General features: G+C 36.2%; 1 protein-coding gene across 1 annotated transcript in view; it reads right to left on the bottom strand.

The window, feature by feature from the left end:
• FER (FER tyrosine kinase) overlaps positions 1–26,174 on the bottom strand; it is a 445,847-nt gene that overhangs the window by 107,673 nt on the left and 312,000 nt on the right. The gene's annotated exons all lie outside the window — the stretch shown is intronic.

A 26,174-nucleotide genomic window follows, 5' to 3' on the forward strand; every position in this document is an offset into this window, starting at 1 on the left:
TGGGAGACATAAAAATAGAGCAACGTTTGGATAAGATTTAGTCATTGATCTAGATGTTATAGTAGAGATATCTTACATTTTTTAACCCTAATTAAGTATATTTATTTTATATTGATGGGATACCAATTCTTATCAATTCTATTTAAAATATTTTATTTAAGAATTTCTCCCCTTTTAAAATCACTAGTTTCCCACATTAGAGATGTGATAGAGGTATAGTTGATTAACAACTCAGGATGTATACAGGGGTCCCCACATTCACCATCAGTTTCTGTGCCAGCATATCAAAGAAAAATCCTTCTACCTTCATACCCACTGCTCTGTCCTTCCTGCAAGCACCATTGCTTCACAAAGTCTAGGAGCTGGTTTCACTGTGGGTTGCATTGGGAGCCCATACCCACACCCCAGCTAAGATCAGCGGACTATATAGGAACCAGGGATCAAACATGGATCGATCGTGTGCAGGGCAAGTGCTCTACTCACTTACCATCACTCTGGCCTCATGTTTTTTGTTTGTTTGTTTTTCTGAAGCAATTATAAATAGGAAATGCTTTCTTAATTTTCATACTGTCATATGTTTACTGACTTGGTATCCTGTCATTTCTAATTAGTTTTGGCAATATTTAGGGCTTTTATCATAACTGAATGATCGGACTTTTAGAAAATTTATGCCTGTTGTTTTCCCCATTAAACTTAAAAGGATTCTCTGGGGTTGAGAACGCTAAAACAGACTGCCCTGTGCACTGCCCTTTGTACTGTCTATACTTCTATGGCGTTGACTGGATAGACAGACCTTACGTCTATCTGTCCTGACCTGGCTCTGGCTGGACAATACTGGCAGTGGAGACTGCACAGCGGGTCTGTCCTTGACCCACCCATTCACACATATGATGTCTGTCCAATTTATGTTCCTCAACAGCATACACTCATCATGCATTCTCATACTAACACAAGAGTTTACTGAAAAACTATTAAGTATGTATATACTGCTATGTCACCCTAACTCTATCATGCACAAAGTCAGATGCCCTATTTTCTATCTGAATTTTCTCTATGGCCTGTAATACATGTTTCTCATGTTGTTTGCTTGCTACTGAAGTCCCAGGGGTATAGTCCAGTGGTAGAGCACATGCCTCATACATATGCTCTGATTTGAGCCCCTCCCCCACAACCCTCTTCCCAAAACTGAAAAAGTAGTTAAATGAGACCTGCCCAAAGAGAGCCCCGAAAGCCTCTCACTCCCACACTACAAAATTGCGACCATGCCTTTGGCCTGAACTTCACTGTCTGACCAAGCCTCAACCTTAACCTGCTGAAAATTCAGGTCTTGTTGACTGAAATATCCAGGCTTTCTCAAAGTTGGATGGGTTACTTTCCATGGCCCACCTCCATATCCTTCCCGAAGCCCCAGCAGTCACATCCACACCCCAAAGCTCCAGTTAAAAATTTAACTTCAGTTGTACACCCAGTTAAAAATTCTGGACTTTCTGGAGCACATCATGCATCTCCAAATTTCTGGAGCACCTTCACCACCATGCATCTCCAAATTCTTTAACACTGATAATCCAGTAGTAGCACACCAGATTGAATGGGATGGAACATAGAAGCAAGCAATCTTGACAAATGAAAGAGAAACACAGAAGGCTTAACCTGTAACAACATTTTAATAACCCCTCATACACGGACCTAATATCTTTAGGGTGAAATAAAATAATTTACATTAATTTTCTTCTAAGGAAATTTTGTGATAATTCTGTTAGAAATTTACTGACAAAAGCAATATAAAATAAATTATTATGAGCCTGTTATAGAAAGTAAGAAAACCTAGCTATATTTCAAAAGCTCAAAAGCCTTCTATGGGTGAATGTTCTCTAAAATAATCTGAAAACGACTATTCTCACTGTCCCTTTTATTGAGGTCCCAGACTTCAGAAGCCAGAGTTTTGAAAAAGGAAACAGCATTTTAATTTCTTTATACTCAACATCAGAGAACTTAAATACAAAACTTCCAAAACATGAAGACTTAACAGATTTTTCTTCTTTGAGAAAGAATATAAAATATATTAAATTGCTAGGAAGATTATTAAAATAGTTCCAAATCAAGTTAAATTTTCAAAACAAAAAGGTAAATAACAAAATTGCCTACTTATCAACTCCAGTACGTACCAAAAATATCTATTAAAATAGATTTGAAATAAATATTTAGTTCAAGTTATTACTTGGATCATTTACATAGATTATTCTCATTAAGTATTTACTTACTTGTCTTAGAATATGCTCCCTATTTTTAAAACTACATAGCATCTTAAGTAGTAGAATCCTTTTATCAAAAAAAAAAAGATTCTTTCTTTAATTTAAAGCATCATGTGATATAATCTAGATGTTCTGTGGAATTCTATCAATGTACTTCCCAAAGTACGTTCATATGTAAGGTTTTTGCACCTTCTGCTGCTTTATAAAAATGCGCCCTTCTATATAATTCTCTCTGCACTCCCTGGTCTGGCTCTTCATCCTGTGAAGAAAACTGAGTCTATTCTTTCCAGTTCCATGACTTCAGTATCTACCAGAACTGTCGGGAAACAGTAGCACCCCCATACTGTTTGGACAGAGTGAGTGAACACGTGTACGTATCTCTATTATCTGTTACTGCAGAGGCCACACTTGAAGGCAAACTCGTGGGTTTCAGAGCCGCAGACACACAAGGCAAATGACACAAGTTCCCAAGCCCTCTCCATCTTGAAACTCAGACTACCCATGATGACATATCCATGTGCCATCTATTCTAACATTTGCTATCTAGCTTCCCTCAGAACTACACTTTTCAAGTAATTGTCAAATGTTAAAATCATGTTTAGAAAAATATAGCATTGCACCTCTTAGGAATTATACCTGATAGATGCCACCGAATTCTTTCAATTTAAACAATAAAACTGTATTTAAAATTCTGAACTCAATTTGATAGATTCTTCCAAAATATTATTGTCTTACAAATTTCATCATTCTGAACAGCTTGCTAACAAATAATCTGTGGTAAGTATGACTTAAATATGCATCAGGCATATTAAAAAATAAAGAAAAGGAGCACACCTAAATAACATTGAAAATTAGCTGAAAATTGATGCTAGGTAAAAATAATAATTAAAAATAATAAGGTAGAGTTATATACACTTATTTCCAAACATGATACAAAGACTAAGAAAAAGAGGTGCCTAATTGTTTCTTAATCTAGAAATTCTTGTGTCTTGGACATATTTCTTGATTAACATTATTAAATGTCTAGAACAAAATTTAATTTAATTCTAATTTATGGTTACCCAAGCCACAGGCATATGATATTAACAAAGGAGCTGCACCATCCTACAGCTACACATCCTACCTTCTTGCAGGATGCTGTAGGGAACCAAGGCCTTTAATAAAAAATAATTATGATTCTGTACTCAAAGTCTGAGCCCGGGGCAAGAAGAAGCATTAAAAATCCTGAAGCATCACACTCCAGAGGATAGCACACAGGACTAAAGCTAGTAACTCAGGAAACAATTCAGAAGGGGACAGAAACAATCCTGTAGGCGCAATCTTGATTATTATCATTATGTGAAGCAGAATTAAAGATTGACATTCAATGATTCAATCTTTAATATTCATTCTGAACTTACTGGAGAGAGTAAGACTTGCTCCTTTTAACTTACCCTGTTGTAATTTTCATTAAGTATAAAGTTAAAGAGCCATTTAGAATTTGCGCAAAATCATTGGCACATATGTATGAAATTACAAATATATGTTGGTACACACAGCACAAAGAACCCTATCCAACTGCAGTGGTAAGCGTCTTGGAACTTAAGGAAGAGAAAGTAAGTTAATAACTTAGTATTGTAACTCCACCTTGGTAAGCTGTATTTCTTATGGGTATAATGGAAGTAAAAACAAGATTTATTATTTTCTAGAATTATTTGATAGTGATGACAGTACCTAACGTATCTTTAATATCTGGTTTATCAGGAAGATAGCATTATCTAGAGTAAAGAGCCAGGGCATAGCTATTTAAATCTAGATCAGTCAGACTGATAGCCATGTAATGTTGGATAAATTGTGTAATTTTCATAAAGTTCGAGGAAATTAAATAACCACTTATTTCTCAAAAGAGATCTGAGGTCTAAAATGTATCCTATAGGGGGTACAGTGGGTACTATTGTGTTTGCCTTGCATGTGGACATAGGATTCATCCTATGCCAGGATTCATCCTATGATGAATCCTATGCCCCACAAGGTACCCCAAGCCCTAGCAGGAGTGATCCCTGAGTGCAGAATCAGGAGGAAGCCCTGAACAATATTTGGTTTTGTCCAAAGCCTTAAATAAATAAATGAAACAATAAAATGTATCCTTAGGTCTGTGCCTAACATGGCACACAGAACATTGCTTGTGATAACTGCTGAAGTTATTTAATGTATATAGGAAAGAGTTCTTATAGGGAGCGCTATCATTCATTTCACAATATCCATTCTCCCTCATTCACCTCAATTTTCTGTAGAGTATCAAACTTCCAATTTGGAAAAATTGATTCCCACCTTTGAAAATAAGTGGTTCGAGTTTGGTTTAATCCACAATGAAATCTAGTTCTCTGCCCAGTGACCCAGGGATAGGCATAGAGCTTAATTCAAGTTACTGAGAGAGAAAACACTGAAAGATAAAAGAAATTTCTTTTAAAGGACTATTAAGGAAGTTTCCTCTGCAGTCCAAAGTATCTAAGTCAGCATGTAGCACTGACATACAATGGCTAACAGTTTCAGGATGAAGATATCATCACAGAAAGCAGAAAAGAATGAAGAATAGTTTTCAGTGACATGTTTGAGTCACTAGTTCAAACATTAAAGAGTGTTTTCTGGCTATGTGCTTTTTTGTAGCAGAAAATATTAAGTGATCAAATAAAATCCTACAACATATTTCTACAGCAATTTAAAGATATATAGTAGATAAAATAATATCTATATCAGAAGATGATCTGGAATTTAAAAGCTATATATATGTAAAATTTTGGAACTAGTAGGAAAAATAAACAGAAGTGCTACTGTTTGCAGTCAACAGTAAGAGAATAGAAGACTCTTAGTCTCAGAAGCTTTCTCCAAGATTCCTACTATTGCTGAAATTAGACCTCACCTGTTCTTTCAGTATTAATGGGATTCTGAGGAACTAATCACATTAAGCATAAACTCAAGAGAAATTATTATGTTAAACAGAAATACTAATTTATCAATTTGTTGTTGGACAAAAGGGATGATGAAGGCTATACAACTAATGATTGCTCATCATTAAATCATGTCAAGATCTTAATTTATCTTTTCAATAATTTCAAAGTTCATTAAATTAAGTTATTTTAGACTCTGGGGATATATAAAATACTCAATGCATTACCCCTGGTTTTAGAATATTAATTTGTTGTTGGGAAGCTTGGTTTACACATGTTGACTCATATATGCAACTGGGGTAGTAATCAAAATTATAATTAAACTACAAAGGACTATTTTTGAGGCTCTGTTAGGTCACAGTTCAATGTTTTCCAGTGATGCTCAGGGATTACTCTTGGCTCTGCACACAGGAATCACTCCTGTTTGTGCTAGAAGGACGCTATGGGAATCAAACCCAGGTCGGCCCCATGCAAAGCAAACACCCTACTTGCTGTACTATTGCTCCAGTCCAATCTCTTACGTTCTTTAACTTCAGTGATAGAGTTACGATGATTAGAGAGCCCATCAAAAATAAGGAGAGATTCCCCCTATTTTTACCATAAACATTGAATGCTGATTCAACTTATATTCCATGAAGTATGGAAATATTTATAAAACAAGAGATGTCAAGATAAATTTTGTGAGGGAAGGATCGAAGAGAACACTGAAGCAGAGGTGCAGGAACTGCCACAAGTAACCAGAGCAGGCTGTTGCACAGGAAAGGCAGATTGTACAAGATACTGCCCGGAGAATGCTCTACTTGGCAATCAAGGCAACAAAAGGGATATTAAACTATTCATAGAGAGCCACAATTCCGTCCCCTCCTTTTACAGAAGCACTCAGTCAACAGATTATTATGTAAGGCAACTCAGCCTGACCAAACACAAGCTGACTGACTTTGTGCTTTTCCTAATTTGGTTTAATACATGACAGTTGGGCTGGAGCGATAGCACAGTGGGTAGGGTGGTTGCCTTGCAGATGGCCAATCCGGGTTTGATTCCTCCATCTCTTTCGGAGAGCCCGGCAAGCTATCAAGAGTATTCCACCCCAGAGCCTGGCAAGCTCCCCATGGCATACCCAATCAATATGCCAAAAACAGTAACAACAAGTCTCACAATGGAGACATTACTGGTGCCCGCTCGAGCAAACTGATGAACAATGGACGACAGAGACAGTGACAGAGATATGACAGTCATTTCAGATAAAGTGCCTTCAGAGACGAATAGTAGGAATTTCCCACCTAACTATTGTAGTTATGTTAATTATTAAATGAAAGGAAGGATACATTTTGCAGTATTTTTTTTTAACTTATTAGATCAAGAGGCCTAGCTATAATCTTTCCAGATATTTTGTTAATGTGAATTGTTAGATGCCAGCCTCAACTTTCACAGTTCGCAGTATGTTAGTACTAGAGGTACTTTGGAAACAGTTTAATTTATATATATATATAAATTAAATATACATATATATGTGTATATATATATATATATATATAGAGAGAGAGAGAGAGAGCACTGACTGTAGCACTGTCTCACTCTTGCCCTGTTGTTCATTGATTTGTTCGAGTGGGCACCAGTAATGTCTCCATTGTGAGACTTGTTACTGTTTTTGGCATATCAAACACACCATGGGTAGCTTGCCAGGCTCTGCTATGTGGGCAGTATACTCTTGGTACCTTGCTGGGCTCTCCGAAAGGGACGAAGGAATCGAACTCGGGTCAACCTCATGCAAGGCAAACGCCCTACCTGATGTGCTATCGCTCCAGTCCCATATATATATTATGCATATATATATGTAATTTTATATATATGGTCCCCTATATATGGTCACTGAGCACTGTCAGGAGTGATTCCTGAGTGCAGAGCCAGGAGTAACCCCTGAGCATCGCTGGGTGTGATCACTTCCCCCAGAAAAAAAAGAATATCCAAAAATTCAATAGGAAAAAAGAGATTAATAAAGTCTTAATGTTCTAAAGAAAATTAAGAGGAAACATTTAATTATTCTTCATCTGACAAACTTAATGGAGTCTTCAAACTAATGAGAAACAATAAATATGACTACATGATATTCAAATTTCCTATATATTGTGACAAGTTTTTGTGCGAATGGCATGTGAGCACAACATGATTTTTGTAAAAGTTTTAAGAAAATTTTATATAATATAAAGATCATTATTTTCTTTAGGTTAAAATGGAGACAAACTTGAGTTACATAGAATCATGTGTAATAAGTGGCCTTACTGACTGCATAGCAATAAGCATAGAATCTTGATTCAAGCTAAGCTGGAGATGAGCCAAAGTCATCAGGGCATAATGTGACACTCATTGCTTTATCGTCCACTTTTCAATATTTTATCCAAAAATTGGAAGACTTAAAAAGGAAAAATACATACCTTAACAAAAAAAAAATCTGATTAAATTTTTCTGACTATACTGGAGTGGGGGAATAACAAAATAATTTGAGGTCATATTAAGATTGTTTTCAAACATGTACAGAGCTTTTTACAGTTGTGAAGTAAGATCTTGAACACTTTATATATAATTTAAGGCTTCAAGAAAGACTTTTTAGAAAAGTATGCTAGGATGTTATATCTAGATTGTTTACTCAAAACTACTAAGAAAAATCCTGAAATATGGGCATACTGTGCTTCCAACATCAAATATGTTTTAGAAAAGATAGAGAATTTTTGTTTAGGACATAAAACTATGTTTTTGCCATTTAGAATTTTAAAAAGTACAGAGTAAGTACTACTGGTGAGTCTGACATATTTCTAACAATGATGAATAATCTATATTTAAAAAATGGTTTCTCGTATTGGATAAAAGGATTTTATAGGCATTAAAATTTCCTAAGATAGATGATTTAAAAGCCAACTAAATACTTTAATCTATCTTAGGCAAACACATATGAGGCAGTTGACATTCTAATAAAGTATAGCAAATATAAGTGTTTTAGCAATATTTTAGTAGTACTTAGCACACAAATACTTGGCATTCTAATGAAATTCTGAGGGCGGGGGTTGGAGAATCCCTTTTTTGTTTATAAGAAGTAAGATATTTGATAGAGAAGTTGTGTACATATTTAGACCTCACCTGCGCTGTCTCACTCAAGCTGCATAATTGTTTTAACTATTGATTGATCTTTGCCAAGAAAACGTATTAAAGTAAGAGGTAGTGCTGGACTGCAAACAATGAAGAAAAGAATTGTCTTGGAAACAAAAGTTTTGCAGAATCAGAGTAGTGACTATGTCTTGAAAGGTCACACCACGAGAGAGGGTAAGGAATTGACTCCTGTAGTGTAATTTGTGGAATTAAAGAAGAATCCAGAGAGTAGGTCAGACTTTAAAGGGTGGAACAGGATTTCAATGGGGAAGAAAAACTTTTATTTTAAAAAGGATCTATTAGCACAGTGGGCAGGGTATTTGCCTTGCACATGGCTGACCTGGACTTTGTCCCCAGCATCCTATATGGTCTCTTGAGCAATGCTAGGAGTAATTCCTGAGTGCAGAGCCAGGAGTAACCCCTAAACATCACTGAGTGTGATCCAAAATGCAATAAATAAATAAAATAAAAATAAAAAGGGATCTGTCATACAGATTAAATGCACTCTCCATCCAAATCTCTAAGACAGGAGCCTGAGACAGTCCAGCAGGTAATCAGAACACAGAAGACATATGCATGAGCACATGAGCACTACTGGAGTGATCCTTGAGAGCAAAGCCAGAAATAAGCCCTGAGAAGACCCAGATAGCAAAGCAGAGTTCCAAACCCCAAGAAATAAATAATGAAACCAAAAGAAAAATTATAAAAAATATGATATTAAATGATAGGAAAAAATGAAAAAATCCCAATGACATTTCTCAAGGACTTGGAACAAACCACTAAAATTTGTGTGCAACCACAAAATTCCTTGGAAAGGGGCTGGAGCAATAGTATAGCAGGTTGAACACCTGTCTTGCATGAGGCCCACCTGAGTTAGATTCCTGGCATCACATATGTTGCTGTGTCCCGTAAGGAGTGATTCCTGAGTACAGAGATGGGAGTAAGACCTAAGCACACTGGGTGTGGCTCCAAAACAAAACATTAAAATTCTTTGGATAGTCCAAGTAAATATTGTATTTCCTGACTGAAATATATACTATAAGATAGTAATAAAAAAACTCTGGTACTGGAACAAAGACAGGCATACAGACCAAGTGAACAGACCGAGAGTACTGATATAAGCCCTCAGATTTAGGGAGTTAATATATGACAAAGGAACTACAAGTACTGATGTGTGCAAGGAAAGTCTCTAACAAATGGTCCTGAGAAAACTGGATAGCCACATACGAAAAAATGAAACAAACTGGATCTCATGTCATTCACTAAAGTTAACTGAAAGTAGATTAAAGACCTCTAGATTAGATCCAAATCCACAAAATATGCTAGGATAGCAGGCAGAATTCTCCAGGAAATGGACCTCAGAGTACTGTCAATGACTATATTCCAGAGACAAAAAACCAAAACTTAAAATATGGGACTACTAAGAAATTTAAAAAGTTTTGTATGACAAAATAAACTGCAGCTAAAATAATAAGGCACCTTACTGAATGGAAAAAATACTTGTATACAATAGATTAGAAGCTAATATCTAAGATAAAGGCCTAATATCTTAGATTTTTAAAGCATTTACAAAGCTGAACAACAGCAACGGAAGAAGTCAATAACTCCATGGAGAGAAAAGATGAACATATACCTCTCCAAGGAGTATGGCTGATATTCCATAGGTATATGGAAAAATGTTCATCATTTATTAGCAGGAAAATATGAATCAAAACAATGAGATACCATCTTACACCTGAACAAATGAATGTTTCTAAAAAGCCTGGAAACAACTAATATTGGTCGAAATGTGGTCCAAAAGGAATTCTAATTCACTACAGAAATGTCTGCTTTAACTTTTATGGAAACCAGTATGGAGAATTATAAAAAAAATCTAAGATTGGAACTTCCATTATGACCAGCAAACACCAAAATCAAACACAAAAGAATTAATTTGGAAGGGTATACACACAGACTATGCTTATTACTAATGCTTACTACAATAGGCAAGATGTGGAAACAACCCAATATAGATAAGTGGATCAGAGGTGGTATATATTCCACAATGGAATATTATGCAGCTAGAAGAAAAGATGAAATTATGCAGTTAGCTACAAGGTGTGGATGGAACTGGTGGGTAACATATTAAGCGAAAAAGTCAGAGGAAGGGTAAATACTGAATGATACCTACTATACACTGTTTCTGTGTCAGAACTATTACCATTGTTATCTCAGTGCATGTTCTATTGTTCAAATTGTATTTCTCTATTCCTGACTCCTATCCCCATCATGCTAATCAGTGGGATCATTTCACAGGTATCTAATTTACACAATCTGAGGATCCCATTACTAAAATGTTTCTTTGCATATTTACAATCCTGTATTTTGTCTCTGTTGTGCAATCTTTGCTATCATTACCTTAGCACCAGCACTTAATCATCTACTTTAGGAACAGTAAGAACTTTTCTGTCTTTCTCTCTCTCTGTCTCTCTCTCGCTTTCTCTTTCTCTCTCTCTCTCTCTCTCTCTCTATATATATATATATATATATATATATATAAAACATTCTAGCAAGAAAATGGAAAAGTATTGTTTTACAGATTTCCTTGATTTTTATATTAATTATCCTCATTACTCTTCTTTTTGTTATTTTTCTGCACATACTGTTACAAAAGATGAGTTGCACACAAGAGGGTAGAGAGTCAAGGAGAGAACAGTATACAGCTGGAAACTGTGAAATTAATGAAATCATACAGTTATCTCCTGTCACAGAACAGAATAATGGCATGTAAAAGAATCTATTATCAGAAAATTAATATCAGCAATATGTCTATATTAAAATAAAGAAAAAACTATCTTTTAATTAAAAAAAAAACTATGTTCTTCTTTTACTCTATCTCCTTATAAGTTAATGTATAGTAATGGCTAGTAATGTTACTAAAACTAATGGAGAGTAAGTATCTATTAGGTAACTATTCATTAGTTTTCATAACATTCTCTATGTATAATAAACTATAAATTTGGTATAATAAACTATAAATCTGGACAAATTGAGTATAATGATAGCAATGGCATTAGTAGCAACAGTAACAAGAGTTAAACACTTCTTACATTTTTCTATTTTTTTATTGTTGGGGAGGAACATATTTCACAGTGTTCTGGGATACTCCTGGATCTGTGCTCAGGGATCACTCCAGGCTCTGTGTTTGGGGGATCATATGGGATACTAGGAATAGAACCCAGGTAAGCCACATGAAGGCAGCATCCTACCTGTGGTACTATCACTGTAGTCTCATTAAATTTTTATTTTTCAATATGCTCTTTGAATCTTGACTCTAGTGCATTAGGGGTTTAGGCTTTCATTAGGGGGGAATAAAACTGAGCCCCCAGAGAATAGTGTTTTGCACAAAGCCTCTGGTCAGAGTCACTATAAACACTTCAAGTTATTTTTCACAAGGGAAGTGAGCATAGTGTGGGCTTGACTGGGACAAGTTGGCCTTTTCCTCTTTCTCCTTTGGTACATGTTTGCCTTCATACTGCTCTTAATATGGGTGATCGCATATATCTTTTAAAGGATTTAATATTAACTAGTTGAATACCAACTATATTAGTGAAAACATGAATGTATAGAATAGCATTCTTTTTGTAATTTTTTAATGAATCACCATGAGGTACAGTTACAGACCTACAAACTTTTGTGCTTATGTTTTAGTCATGCAATGATCGAATACCCATCCCTTCACCAGTGCCCATTCTCCAACACCAATGTTCCCAGTATTCTTCCCCCGAGCCCCCCCTCCCCCCCGCCCGACCTCTGTGGCAGGCACGTTCCCTTTTATTCTCTCTCTCCTTTTGGATGTTATGGTTTGCAATACAGATACTAAGTGGTTGTCATCTTCAGTCTATAGTCTACTTTCAGCACACATCTCCCATCCCAAGCGAATCTCCAAGCATTCTTCACTTAGTGGTCCCTTCTCTATCTCAGCTGCCTTTCCTAGCATGTGAGGCCAGCTTCCAAGCCATGGAGCAATCCTTCTGGTCCTTATCTCTTCTATCCTTGGGTATTTGTGTCCCATTGTTATTTTATATTCCACAAATGAGTGCAGTCCTTCTATGTCTGTCCCTCCGTTTCTGACTCATTTCATTTAGCATGATATGCTCCATGTTGATACATTTATATGCAAATTTCATGACTTCATCTTTTCTAACAGCAGCATAGTATTCCATTGTGTAGATGTACCAAAGTTTCTTTAAACAATCATCTGTTCTCGGGCACTCGGGTTTTTTCCAGATTTTGGCTATTGTAAACAGTGCTGCAATAAACATATAAATGCAGATATCATTTCTACTGTACTCTTTTGCATCTCCAGGATATATTTCCAGACGTATTGTTGCTGGGTCAAATGGGAACTCAATTTCTAACTTTTTTGAGAAACGCTCATATTGTTTTCCGAAAGGGCTGAACCAGTCAGCCTTCCCACCAGCAGTGAAGGAGAGTCACAGTGAAGGAGTCTCCTTATCCCCACATCCACGCCAACACCAGCTGCTTTTGTTCTTTTGGATGTGTGCCAGGCTCTGTGGTGTGAGATGATATTTCATTGTTGTTTTAATCTGCATCTCCCTGATTATTAGTGATGAAGAGCATTTTTTTTCATGTGCCTTTTGGCCATTCAGATTTCTTCTTTGAGAGAGTTTCAGTTCACTTCATTGCCCCATTTTCTGATGGGGTTGGATGTTTACCTCTTATAAAGTTCGGCCAGTGCTTTGTATATCTTTATATTAACCTTTTATCAGATGGGTATTAGGTGAATATCTTTTCCCATTCTGTGGACTGTCTTTGTATTCTGGTCACTGTTTCTTTCGAAGTACAGAAGCTTCTTAGTTTAAGATAGTCCCATCTGTCTACCTGTTTCCACTTGCTTGGTCAGTGGCATTTCCTCTTTAAAGATTACCTTTCATCAATGTCATGGAGGGTTTTACTGACCTTTTCTTCAATGTACCTTATGGATTCTGGTCTAATGTTGAGGTCTTTAATCCACTTTGATCTGACTTTTGTGCAAGGTGTTAGGTAGAGGCCTGAACCCATTTTTTTTGCATGTAGCTGTCCAGTTTTGCCAGCACCATTTGTTAAAGAGGCTTTCCTTGCTCCACTTCATATTTCTTGCTCTCTTATCAAAGATTAGATGTTCATATATTTGAGGGTGTATGTAAGAATATTCAAACCTGTTCCATTAATCTGTGGATCTGCCTTTGTTCTAATACCATGTTTTAATTATCACCACTTTGTAGGAGAGTATGAGGTTGGGGAAGGTGATGCCTTCCAAGTTATTTCCCCCAAGAATTGCCTTAGCTATTCATGGGGGCTTATTGAGAACAGCATATTTTTGACAACTGCAAAGGTGACAGTGTTGAGGTAATCTCAACAATCTAGACAATGTTGAGCCAATATGTCTGAAGATCAATATGCCCAAGAAGAGATAAGTAGATGAATAAACGATAGGTATATAAGTCAGTGAAGTACTACTAAGCTGGAAAGATAGATGAAACTATGCAGTTCTGCCATGTCATTACATCTGGAGCGTATCCTGGGGAGTAAAATTAGTTTCAATGAGAGGGAAAGAAATGATCTTTCTCATCTCTGGGACATAAAGAGCAGGGGAATAACACATGCTCAAAGGCAACAGAAACTGAGAACTAGTCTTCAGAAGAAAGCTTACAAAAGTGTGGTGGTGTAGGGATGTAATGGGGGGACTGTGGGACAGTGGTTGGGGAAATGAACACTTGTGGAGGGTGTGTTGCTGGAATAGGAATATTTTATGTACATAATTCTACCACAAACAGTGCTGTAATTTTGGTGCATAAAATAAAAATTTTAAGGTAGATGTTACAGAACATATTTCCACAGATAACTGCATTTTTGATTCAAATGCAAAGACACTATTTTCACTTATTAAATGTATATTTATAGCAAAATGTAACAACAATCCCAGTTATGATTAGTTTAGCTATGTATTGCTAGATGCTGAATTGATACACACAAAGAATGCAAATAAAATCCAATTTCTAAGTTATTTTTGGACAAGAAATGACTAAAATATTCAAAAGCTACATATTTTCATACTTTAGATATTCACTTCTGAATCAGTTTTAAGCTAAGAGTAATATAAAATACTACATTTACATAAAAATAGAAAAGTTGGCACGCAATAGTGTTATGGAATAGCTGTTTCTTTCATTGTTTTTTTCATTTTTCACTAGATACTTCATAGTTACTCTTTAAGAAAGGCTAAGGATTGTTTCTAGATTCTGGCTACTGTGAATAGTGCTGTGAGAAATATAGGAATACAGATGGCGTCTCTGCTGTGTGTTTGCATTCCCAGGATATATTCCCAGAAATGGCATTGCTGGGTCATATGGTAGTTCAATTTCTAGTTTTTTTGAGGAATGCCCACATCATTTTCCAAAAAGACTCGATAAGTCAGCATTCCCCCAAATGCATAAGAGTCCCTTTCTCCCTGTATCCATGCCAACATTGGTTGTTCTTTAGTTCTTGATATTTTTTTTTCTTTTTGGGTCACACCTGGTGATGCACAGGGGTCATCCCTGGCTCATGCACTCAGAAATTACTCCTGGCAGTGCTCAAGGGACCATATGGGATGCCGGAAATCAAACCCGGGTCAGCCGCATGCAAGGCAGATGCCCCACCCACTGTGCTATCGCTCCATCCCTAGTTCTTGATTTTTATTGATGTGTGTCAGTCTCTGTGGTGTGAGGTGATATCTCATTGTTTTGCTTTGTATCTTCTTGATGATTAGTGATGTGGAGCATTTTCATGTGACTTTTGGCCATTTCTTGATGGGGCTATATGTTTCTTTTCTTGTAAAATTCTACCTGTGCCTTATCTATCTTAGATACTAACCCTGTATTTGACAGGTACTGAGTAAATAATTTCTCCCACTCCATGAGTTGTCTTGGTCACCATTTCTTTTGAGGTGCAAAAGCTTTTTAGCTTAATGTAGTCCCATTCGTTTATCTTTGTTTCCACTGCTTGGTCGGTGGTGTTTCATCCTTAAAGATAACTTTTGCTTCAATGTCAATGAAGGGTTTTGCCTACAAATTTTCCTCCATGTCCTTTATGGATTCAGGTCTGATATCAAGGACTTTAATTCATTAAGATCTGACTTTTGTGCCTGGCATTAGAGAGAGATCTGAGTTCATTTTTTTGCATGTACCTGTTTAGTTTTCCCAGAACCATTTGTTGAAGAGGCTTTCCTGGCTCTACTTTAGCACTATTTACAATAGGCAGAATCTGGAAACAACTTAAATGTGGAAGAACAGATGACTGAATAAAGAAACTATAGTACATCTACACAGTGGAATACTCACAGCTATTGGGAAAAATGAAGTCATGAAATTTGCTTATAAATGGATGGACATGGAGAGTATCATCCTGAGTGAAATCAGTCATAGGGAGAGGGACAGACATAGAATGAGTGCATTCATTTGGGAGACATAAAAAAAAAACAGTATGAGAATAACATCCAGGGAAAGTAGAAACAGGGGCCAGGAGAACTGCTCTAGGATTGGAAGCCTGCCTCAGCTGCTGGGGGAGAAGGCATTTGGGATATAGAAGGAACAACTATAGCAATGATAGCTGGAAATAATCACCCTGGATAAGAACTGCATGCTGAAAGTAGAAAAAGAACAAACATGATAGCCTCTCAGTTTTTGTATTGTAAATCATGTGTGAGAGAGAGAAAGAGTGAGAGAGGGGGGGGAGGGAGGGATGGAGGGAGGAAGGGAGGGAGGGAGAGAGAGATTCTTGTTACATGGTTTATTGCTATTTTTCCCAGTAGAAGGTTAGATTTTTCATTGTTCTAATGCGAATGAAAAGAATATTTTATCCAATTTTGATTATCATTCAGATTTGAAGGAATGATACATAGCTTCATGGACAGGCAAGGGCTTAGGGAATTCATAACCTTGAAACCAGTTTTGTGAGATACATGAAAAGAGCTTCTTTCTCTAAAGGACAGAAGAGCCTTCCCAACACATGGTACTGAGTACGGCATGCCCTGATGATACAGATGGCCGTGTGCTACTAGCTTAGGAAGAGGATGCTTACTCCCAGTTTGCTAAGGGATTTTATACATTTTCAACAATGAATTGACAGATCACTTAAGTTAATCAGGTTTGATCAGCTTTTTCTTTTTACATAGAGATTTCTATTGCAGTCTTTTACTGATTAATGTACTTAAGCAGTATCTCTAACATATTTTCTGATATAAAATCAATATCCCCTTTGGATGAATACATTTTGTATTTCTATAGGTCTATGTGCATTTTCCTATTTAAAATACTAATTCTCTTTACTCTTACTAAAATTTACAATAGTAGATTTTGTCTATTTCATGGAAACTAAAGTAAATTAGCACAGAATTATTTTTAAAAAGCTTCATTCATGATGGGGAAGATAACTACCACAATAAAATACAATTACAAAACAAAATTTAATGCATTATTTTTGATGCCAGAGTCAAAAAGTTATGTAAATGAGAATAGGCAGGGTACTGCATTGCATTAATTGACTTAAAATTATTTATATTGGCTAAGTCATATAGCAATCAATAAGAACAAATTGAGTTTTATTAATTTATTCTCTGATGGGCTGGAGCAATAGCACAGCGGTTGGGCTTTCGCCTTTCATGCGGCCAACCCATGTTCTATTCCTCCGCCCCTCTCGGAGAACCAGGCAAGCTACTGAGAGTATGGAGCCTGCACAGCAGAGCCTGGCAAGATATTGGATATGCCAAAAACAGTAACAATAAGTCTCTCAATGAGAGATATTACTGGTGCCTGCTCGAACAAATCAATGAGCAAAGGGATGACAGTGACAGTGACATTCCCTGATAGTGTCATTTCCCATTCCTTTTAAGTTGTGTTTGGAACAAGTAATGTGAAATAAACTTGCTGTAAGCCTGCCGGGGGGCTGACTCGGCTGTGGGAGGAAGCCGGGGGGCTCTGGTGGTGGGTGACTGCTGGAACACTGGATGCCAGAAACTACTTTGATATGAACAAGTCTATATCATGGTATCATAAAAAAAATTAAACAAAAAGTGAAAGACAACTACTTGATGGCTTCACTCATATGTAATAAGTGAAGCAAACAGCTGGCAAAAACCAAAAAACTCCTTGACTCTGAAAACTTCAGATTACTGATGGGAAAGACTGGCAAAGGAGTTTTTTTGTTTGTAGCATATAGCACTAGACTTTTGATGATGCTTATGGTGAATATTATATAACTATGGTGAGAAACCTGAATAAAAAAGAATGTAAAGCCTTAGAGGAAATGTGTTTTCAAGTCATTTAATAAAGCAGGAGATTCACTTTTCATAAAACTCTCTTAGGATTTAATATTAATTAAATCTAGTTTAGAGTAGTTGAAATAATAAAACATTCTTCAAATTACAAACTCATTAGCTGATGAGGATGTATAAAAATCCACATCTTTATTCACTGTCTGTAGGACTAAAAATCATACAGGTCAGACTTTTTGAAAAATAGCAGAGAGGTTTCTTCTTAAATTAAAAAAGACACAATCCAAAAAGATATGTGCATGTCTTTAATTAGTTCAGTGATAAGTACAATAGCCATATAAATAATCCAAATGTCCAACAAGTGAATGTATATGTGTGCATATATTAAGTTATTTCATATATACAAAATGAATATATATATTAAACAACTAGAAAGAGAGAGAGGAAGAGAGAAACAGTGAAAGAGGAAGGACAGGAAGAGAAGGAGGGAAGTAAAACACTACCCTTATATAATAAGTAGAAAGCTACAGATATTTAATATATTAATCTATACTTATAACATATCTAATATATTTAATGTTTTAATGCATAAAACTACTCTAAATGTTATACAGTTACACAGTCATTTCTTTACCCTTTTAGCTTGCTATGTAAAATCTTTCAGTATGACTGAGGATGTTGTCAAATCTGCTACTGTTTTCATAAGTTTGATAGAAATGATTTAGCCAAACCTATTCTTTCTAGCAAAGGTTACATGTTCAGGAATATTTATTAGTGTCTAATTCTAAGGCACAGCTGGGCCAATTATTGAATCATTCTCCCTGGAATGGAAATTGAGGCACCATTGACAATCAGTCTACCTCAACTTCGCAGAGAAGGAGGCATCAAGGAAAATAAAGAACAAAGTTCCATGCACAAATCCTCTAATAATGACATATTATAACTTTCATATTTTCAGTAATTTGAGGCTAGACAATACTGAGTGTGGTCTCTCAAGTTGAATTTGTGGAGACACTTAATGTTACATAGTATCTGAGATTCTAGAAAGAAATGGAGGGTCCTAAATAAGAAGAGCAATAGTAAATATGACTAGAAAACTGGAAAATAATTGAGAAAAGAAAAATGCACAATGGAGTTTCAAAATAAGTAGTCTGAAATGGACATTTAGCAGGAAGCAGGAAGACTGATTTTTATCCCTAAATGCTTATTCAAATTTATTAAAGAAAAAGAAGAGCAGGTAGATCTTCCCACCTGTGAAACATATCAGGTCTAGGAGCACCTAAAAGACATTTCATATTTTTCATAAAATTTGACATAAACATGAAGTTTACTTCACTTACATTCTTTGCCCCTGAAAGCTAACAAGGACAATAGGAATCTATTATATTCATCTATCAGGTAACCATTACAAGATAAACTTTTAAATTGAAATACATTCTTATTATGACTCTTTAAGAAAAATTGGTAGCACATATGAATTAGAGAATCATCTTTAGTATGACACTTTAAGAAGAGTAGACTAGCCTATCTGAACATATAAACTACAAAGGGATGTGCTTTACATAAAAGACTATCAAGAACTTTTTGTTTTGTTTTTATAAATAGTATCTTTCTTACACAGTGCCTCACTCACCCACTTTCTATTTAGGTACAGTTTTATTTTCAATATTCATTTTTAAAAATTATTTAATTTTATATATTTATTAATGTTATTTATTTATTTTGTTAATTTTATATTTTCAAATATAATGCTCTTTTGTAGGAAACATTTTGCTACTTTAAAAAATGATTTTTAGGGAATTTTTTTTGTTGTTGTTTTTGGGTCACACCCAGCGATGCACAGGGGTTACTCCTGTCTCTTCACTCAGGAATTACCCCTGGCGGTACTCAGGGGACCATATGAGATGCTGGGATTAGAACCCGGGTCGGCCGCGTGCAAGGCAAACGCCCTACCCGCTGTGCTATCGCTCCAGCCCCTTTTAGGGAAATTTTTGATGATAATCTTTTAAAGAGCCCTTTTTAAAGGACTGAATTCTATAACCTATCTTCACATTAAACACTGTTTGATTTTCACCTCTTCTGTTGTATATAAATACATCTTGGATAGGAGGAAAATAGCTTGGAAAATACAATTCTGATTTACTGGATAACATCTTACCTATCAATATAAGCTATCCACTAACTCTACTGTTTGTGTAAAGCTGGGGTAGGAGGAGGGATAAAATAAATTCCTATAGATGTATTGTGTAGTATCATGGCATTTATATTGATAAATAAAGTTCAATTCCAAATAAAACTTCCTTAAAGCTAGAAAAAGAAAGGACAATAATTGGTTCTAGTGCAGAAGAAATAGTTCAAACTATCACATCTCGTTCATTCATCCACCTTTGGACATTTGGATGTATTGTACTAGGTGTGGCAATGAACACAGGTATGCACATATCATTTCTGATTAATGTTTCTGTGTTTTGAGGATAGATATCAAGAGTGGTATCACAAGATAGTCCTGGGTGTTGCATCCTTGGGAGAGGGAGGCATGTGTGTGTGGTGTTGGAACTATGTGTACGAGAAACGATAACTAATTATGCTAATCATTTAGAATTCAGTAATTATAAATAATAGAAATGTAATAAAAACATTTAAAATGGATTTCACAAATTAAAAAACAAGCAGTCAATTTAAAATAAAAATAATAAAAAAACTATCACATCTGCATTTGCTTTGAGATATTAGACAACAAATAAGCATTAAGACAGAGAGAGGTCCCCAAACTTTTTCAGATCTTCTGGAAAAAAAAAAAACAACTCAGCACTTACCCAGAAATGTACCTTCTGTGAGTGAATAAACAGTACCCCGTAATTGCTCCCAAGCTACTACCTGGCCTGCCTCCACCTTCCCTTCCCCCGCCCCCCACAATGGTCACTCTTAGCAGTCTGGAGAGAGCAGTTTGGGAAGCTAATATACCACTTGGCTTTGAAATAAGTATCAAGGTAAAAATACAGTCTTTTAAGAATGTTCTTTTGAAAAATTTTTTACATATTTAAAAATTCTGGTGATATGAGAATAAGCAACGGTAATTCCATAATATTGCAAACCAATGATAAAAGAATAAAAATTACAGGATAAACAAGGTTATCAATATCTCCAAACATAAAATAATAAACCTTGGAAATGAGTTAATTGTTTAGTAATTAAATAGCAAGCATAAAAACCAGCAGCTAAAATGATATTATATTTTCTTATAAAGCCTTAATTTAAGAATGGCTACACTATTCTTTATTTTGAGCTCAAGATGTCCTTCTGTAAAATGATATTCTGCAATGGGTGATGGCTTAAATTTATCTAAGGCAAAGTGCCATTTCAACTTTTGAAAATTCTCTCTCAGTGAAGGCCAGCACTCATGTTCCTTATTAATTTAGTAGCACAATCTACCCTTTTTCTATTTATGATGACTGAAAGGAACAAATGCCAGGTGGGTATCCAGAGCAGAACAATAGGACTTTCTTATCAAAGGAGCAAGAACTCCTTCGTGATGATCATAACCTAAAGCTGAGATGCTTCGAAACTGAACATAATTCTCTTAAGATCAAATACATATTAAACTTTGCTATAAACTTAGAAGTAAAAAATTTGTTTAAAAATAATTTAACCCCCAGAAAAATTACTAAGGTTACCTCTAGAAACAATTTCTATATACTGAAATAAAGGACACTTTAACATTGGAAAACTTTCTACTGAAAGGCTACAGAACAGTAACAGTAAACATATCCAGATTTCTAAGGGAAAATCTTCAGATAACATATACTATATGAATTCAATTTTAATGATTTCTACACTAAAAAATTCTTTAGTAAATTTGGATGCTTTAAAGTCATGTATTATTTTAAAATAAATTTTGGGAATTGCAAAGGTGTAAGCATCTGTATGAGTTAAGTAGTAGACTATGCAATATAAACTCAATTAGTTCAGGGAATTCTATAATTATAAAGAGAACATCTAGATCAAAAAGAGTCAGTTACAAGTCCATGTGAAAGAGTGGAGTTGTACATTTTTCAAAAATTGCTAAGATTAATGGTATATAGAATAACAGAGTGGGAGACTAACACCCAAGAACTGTAGAAATAAGTACCAGGAGGTTGGCTCCATGGCTTCGAGGCTGGCCTCACGTTCCGGGGAAAGGGCAACTCAGAGAAGCGATCACCAACTACATTGTAGTCGGAGGCCATGTGGGGGAAGGGAGTTGCGGGCTGAATGAGGGCTAGAGACTGAGCACAATGGCCACTCAACACCTTTATTGCAAACCACAACAGCTAATGAGAGAGATAGAACAGAAGGGAATGCCTTGCCACAGTGGCAGGGTGGGGTGGGGGGGTGATGGGATTGGGGAGGGTGGGAGGGACGCTGGGTTTACGGGTGGTGGAGAATGGGCACTGGTGAAGGGATGGGTTCCCGAACTTTGTATGAGGGAAGTATAAGCACAAAAGTGTATAAATCTGTAACTGTACCCTCACGGTGATTCTCTAATTAAAAATAAATAAATTAAAAAAATAAAAAAAATTGCTAAGATTATTCTCCTTTGCCCAGTACCTAGACAGAGATTGTTTACTTGAAGATTAAGGTACTTAAGTTTCCAAAACTCATCAGGGTACTTTGCAGCAGCCCTAATGTAACCACAGAGTATATGAAAATAAACTATAGCTGCCTAAACCATAAATATTCCTTTAAGTTATGGCTTATGACAAAAATCATGTTGTCTTCATTTGAATTTCTAATAAGCAAGTTGTTTATAAAATAAAAAGGGGAGTCATGTTTTAGAATGTGAAGGGTATTTTTTTTTCTTTTTGCTTTAGAATTTTGATTGTCATTTTAAACTTTTGTTTGACTTTTGTTTGATTTTACCTAACCAGAAACCGATAAGCAAGCAAGCAAATAAATACTTGTATTTCAAGATTCAGTTCATGATTCTAATGAAGACATGATCATCTTGAAGCATTTACTTTAAAACGGAATCTTCAAAGTGCTCAAATGCCTATTAATCTCTACAAACATTACTCTTCTTAAGATGTATTATATATTTATGATTTCAAAGTGCTCAGTTATAATTTGGACGACTCTCAAAAAATTAGATATTGAATTCCCATTTGACCCAGCAATACCACTGCTGGGAATATATCCCAGAGAGGCAAAAAAGTACAATCGAAACAACATCTGCACATGTATGTTCATCGCAGCACTGTTTACAATAGCCAGAATCTGGAAAAAACCCGAATGCCCCAGAACGGATGACTGGTTGAGGAAACTTTGGTACATCTATACAATGGAATACTATGCAGCTGTTAGAAAAAAGGAGGTCAAGAATTTTGTAGTCAAGTGGATGGGCATGAAAAGTTTCATGCTGAGTGAAATGAGTCAGAAAGAGAGAGACAGACATAGAAAGATTGCACTCATCTAGGGTATATAGAATAACAGAGTGGGAGACTAACACCCAAGAACTGTAGAAATAAGTACCAGGAGGTTGACTCCATGGCTTCGAGGCTGGCCTCACGTTCCGGGGAAAGGTCAACTCAGAGAAGCGATCACCAACTACATTGTAGTCGAAGGCCATGTGGGGGAAGAGAGTTGCGGGCTGAATGAGGGCTAGAGACTGAGCACAGCGGCCACTCAACACCTTTATTGCAAACCACAACAGCTAATTAGAGAGAGAAAACAGAAGGGAATGCCTTGCCACAGTGGCAGGGTGGGGTGGGGGGGAGAGGGGATTGGGGAGGGTGGGAGGGACACTGGGTTTACGGGTGGTGGAGAATGGGCACTGGTGAAGGGATGGGTTCCAAACTTTGTATGAGGGAAGTATAAGCACAAAAGTGTATAAATCTGTAACTGTACCCTCACTGTGATTCTCTAATTAAAAATAAATAAATTAAAAAAAAAAAAAACAAAGTGCTCAGTTATCTGCAAAAAACAGGGGCACATTAAATCTCTGCATAATACATTCTTGAAATACCTTGCATATTAGACATATGAAGTTATTAAATATTGTTTTTAACCTACCAGTTTTCTATATTTTCACTTAACAGTTTAATTACCAGCAGAAAACAAAAAGTAACTCAAACAAAAATTTTCCCATTTTAAAGCTAAGCTATTTCCTTTTCTGTGTCTAAACTTGAGAAGTAGTAAACAGAGATTCATTTATTTGGCTATAGGATGTCTTGAATTTTCATTTGTAGTTTCAACTCACAAAGAAAGCATGTGTTTTGGTGCAAGTATAAAATGAATGTTACAGAGGCTTTCTTTGCTCTACTTCACATTTCTTGCTCCCTTATCAAAGACAGATGTTCATACAATAAGGGTTGTGTGTAGAGATATTCCACCCTGTTCCATTGGTCTGCGGATCTGCCTCTGGACCAGTACCATGCTGTTTTGATGGACAACCACTTGAAAAAAAATGGGTTTAGATCTTGACCTATCAGCATGCACAAAATTCAGATCAAAATGGATTAAAGACCTCAACATCAGACCAGAATCCATAAGGCACATTGAAAACAAGGTTGGCAAAACTCTCCACAACATTGAAGCTATTGGTATATTCAAAGAGGACATGCCACTGACCAAACCAAGTGGAAACAGAGATAAACAAATGGGACTATATTAAACTAAGAAGCTTCTGCACTGCATAAAATACAGTGACCAAAATACAATCTATGGAATGGGAAAGAATATTCACCCAATATCCATCAGATAAGGGGTTGATATCAAGGATATACAAGGTACTGGTTGGAATCTACAAGAAGAAAACATCTAACCCCATCAAAAAATGGGGCGATGAAATGAACAGAAATTTTCTCAAGGAAGAAATACGAATGGCAAAAAGGCACATGAAAAAATGCTCTTCATCACTAATCATCAGAGAGATGCAGATCAAAACAACCATGAGATACCACCTCACACCACAGAGACTGGCACATATCCAAAAGAACAAAAGCAACCACTGTTGGCATGGATGTGGGGAGAAAGGGACCCTCCTACACTGCTGGTGGGAATGCCGACTGGTTCAGCCATTTTGGAAAACAGTATGGACGCTTCTCAAAAAATTAGAAATTGAGCTCCCATTTGACCCAGCAATACCACTTCTGGGAACATATCCCGGAGAGGCAAAAAAGTACAGTTGAAATGACATCTGCACTTGAATGTTCACTGCAGCACTGTTTACAACAGCCAGAATCTGGAAAAAACCCGAGTGCTCGAGAACAGATGACTGGATAAAGAAACCTTGGTACATCTACACAATGTAATACTATGATGCTATTAGAAAAGATGAAGTCATGACCTTTTTATATAAGTGGATCAACATGAGAGTATCATGCTAAGTGAAATGAGTCGGAAAGAGAGACAGACATAGAAAGATTGCACTCATCTGTGGAATATAAAATAAAATAACAGAATAGGAGACTAACACCCAAGAATAGTAGAGATAAGTACCAGGAGGTTGGCTCCAAGTCTTGGATGCTGGCCCCACACGCTGGAGGAATGGGCAGCTTGCATAGAGAAGGGAACACCAGGTAAAGCGTGGTTTAAGGACCCACATAGGATGGGAGATGCGTGCTGAAAATAGAATATAGTCCAAACACAATGGCCACGCAGTGCCTCTGTTGCAAACCACAACACCCACCCAAAAGGAGAGAGAGAACAAAAGGGAATGTCCTGCCACAGAGGTGGGGTGGGGTTGGGGGGTGGGGAGGGTGGGGGGGATGGGGTTAGAGAGTGGGAGGGGTACTGGGAACATTGGGTGAGGGGACTGGGCACTGGTGGAGGTATATAAACAAAATGCAAACATGAAAGTTCATAAGTTTGTAACTGTAATTCATGGTGATTCACTAATAAAAAATTTAAAAAAATGAATGTTACAATGAATAATAGAAGGAGCACAAGTTTTCTTCTGATACATAAATGATATTAATGAATCACAAGAAGCTTCTGAATTTCAGTCTATTTATAAAATGTGATAACAATTCTTCTGGTAGAACAAATCACATAACATATATTAAAAAGAGATAACTATTGTAACATATTATATAAATGTAAAATATAGAATACTGTCATTCTATTTTAGCAAAAACATATACTGTCTTAATTGGTTATTTCCTGTCATCCCTTTTATATATGAACAATGCTGCTTTGAAGCTGTATGAGAATTTATCATAAAATGTTTCAAATTTAAGAAAAGTTTTCAACTAGATGAAAAATTCTAGTTATAGAAAAATTTAGATGTCAATTATTACAGCTCCATTAGGTTTCTTTTTTCAGTTTCATAAATAAGGAAGCAGTGGCCCCTGAAGGATGCACACATATTTTAAAAAGTCACAAAATATGGTGGAAAGGGACAAACTTTATGCTACATTTGTTTTCTGGTCATTCTTGCTAGAAAGAGGAAAGGTTAGAATAGGCTTAGGAGCAGGTTATGTTTTCTTTTTTTTTTTTTTTTTGCTCTTTGGGTCACAACTGTCAATGCTCAGGGGTTACTCCTGGCTATTCACTCAGGAATTAATCCTGGCGGTGCTCAGG

The sequence above is a fragment of the Sorex araneus genome, chromosome 1, assembly GCF_027595985.1.
Source record: "Sorex araneus isolate mSorAra2 chromosome 1, mSorAra2.pri, whole genome shotgun sequence".
NCBI lineage: Eukaryota > Metazoa > Chordata > Mammalia > Eulipotyphla > Soricidae > Sorex > Sorex araneus.